This window comes from Arachis duranensis, chromosome 9, assembly GCF_000817695.3.
Source record: "Arachis duranensis cultivar V14167 chromosome 9, aradu.V14167.gnm2.J7QH, whole genome shotgun sequence".
Lineage (NCBI taxonomy): Eukaryota > Viridiplantae > Streptophyta > Magnoliopsida > Fabales > Fabaceae > Arachis > Arachis duranensis.
In genome coordinates, this window is record NC_029780.3 from 42,563,829 (window position 1) to 42,565,787 (window position 1,959).

The window sequence follows — 1,959 nt, forward strand, 5'->3', positions numbered from 1 at the left end:
TGTTTAGCTCAACTAGTATACTCTTCGAAATAAAGTTGCTTGACCAATCAATCCCTGTGGGATTCGACCTCACTCTATTGTGAGTTTTTACTTGACGATAATTGGGTATACTTGGCGAAGGGAAATTTGTTGAGAGACAAGTTTTCATGCATCAAGTATATGGCGCCGTTATCGGGGATTGATTTTGTATCAACAATGATCAAATTGGAAGCTCAATAGATTGAGCATTTTTTTCTTTTGTTTGTTTACTTTATTCAGTTGTTTACCTTCAGTTTATTTCGTTTCTTCCTCACCCCCTATACCCCCTCTGTTTTTCTTTCTTTCTTTGTCATTATCTACAATTCTGCTCACTAACCCACTAACTGTTTGATAATTTGCATCACTCACACTAACAATCACTCTAACAAGAATAATCTCTTCAATATTATCTCTTGCTGTGTGCTTTGTTAGTTGTATGACAGGGAGAAGAGGGGGAGCCTCAACTTCCTTTGATTCAGAACCTGAAAGGACCCTCCGGAGAGTAAGGAGGGAAGTAAGAGGGAAAGGAGTTGTTGGTGCTGAGAAAGAGGAAGAGTACTTTGAAACCAACATAAAAGAGAACTTGGAAAATAATCATGAAGAAGAGGCTCACAACCATACTAGAGAAGGCCCTGCAAATCATGCTGGGCAAGAAAGGAGAGTTCTAGGCTCCTACATCAATCCAAATCCAGGAAACTGTGGAAGTAGCATCCAGAAGCCCACCATACATGCCAACAACTTTGAACTAAAATCCCAGCTCATCACCCTTGTTCATAACAACTACTCATTTAGAGGAAGTGCTCAAGAAGACCCCAATCAACATCTAACCACCTTCCTGAGAATTTGTGACACTGTGAAGTCTAATAGAGTCCACCTGGATGTCTATAGGTTGCTATTGTTCCCTTTTTCACTCAGGAATAAGGCATCCAAGTGTCTTGAATCCTTTCCAAAGGAGAGCTTAACAAATTGGGAATATGTGGTGAACAAATTTTTGGCAAGATTCTACCCTCCTCAAAGAATCAATAGGCTGAGAGCCGAGGTGCAGACTTTCAGGCAACAAGATGGTGAGACTCTCTATGAGGCATGGGAGAGGTTCAAGGACTTAACAAGAAGATGCCCACCAGATATGTTCAATGAATGGGTTCAACTTCACATTTTCTATGAAGGTCTTTCTTATGAGTCAAAGAAGGCTGTAGATCATTCATTAGGGGGGCTCTCTAAACAAGAAGAAAACCATTGAAGAAGCCATAGATGTCATCGAAACAGTAGCTGAGAATGACTACTTCTATGCCTCTGAAAGAAGTACCACTCGAGGAGTAATGGAGCTGAACCACATGGATGCATTGCTAGCTCAAAATAAGATGATCACCAAGCAGCTAGCAGATCTCACCAAGAAGGTGGAGAAAAACTAAGTTGTAGCAGTCATCACTTCGTCACCAGCTCAAGAGGGAGTGAATATAGGAGAAGAAGGTGACTGGGAACAAGCCAACTATGTTGGAAACTCACCTAGACAAATCCATGACCCATACTCTAAAACTTACAACTCTGGATGGAGAAATCACCCCAACTTTGGTTGGGGAAATAATCAAGACCAAGGTCAAGACCAGAGACGCCACAACCTCAATTCCAACAATAATGCAACTCACCAACATACCTCACAGAGATCCTATCAACACCCACCTAACCCCAATCCACCATCACTAACGGATGATAGACTTTCAAAAATTGAGACTCTACTTGAAGATTTATATAGAGAAGTCCAAGACAGTAAAGTTTTCCGGGAAGAAGTGCGATCCAACATGCAGAATCAAGATGCTGCTATTAAGAAACTTGAAACACAAATTGATTTCTTATTCAAGCAAGCCTCTGGACACAACAAGTGCAGCAATACTAACTCAGCACCAATGGAGGAATGTCAAGCTACACCCTCAAAAATGGGAA

General features: G+C 41.1%; 1 non-coding gene across 1 annotated transcript; it reads right to left on the minus strand.

Moving 5' to 3' along the window:
* Positions 1 to 1,042: 1,042 nt before the first annotated feature.
* LOC127742256 (small nucleolar RNA R71) lies at positions 1,043 to 1,149 on the minus strand. The gene has a single exon (XR_008003444.1). It is a non-coding gene; the product is annotated as a small nucleolar RNA R71 (small nucleolar RNA).
* Positions 1,150 to 1,959: the final 810 nt, after the last annotated feature.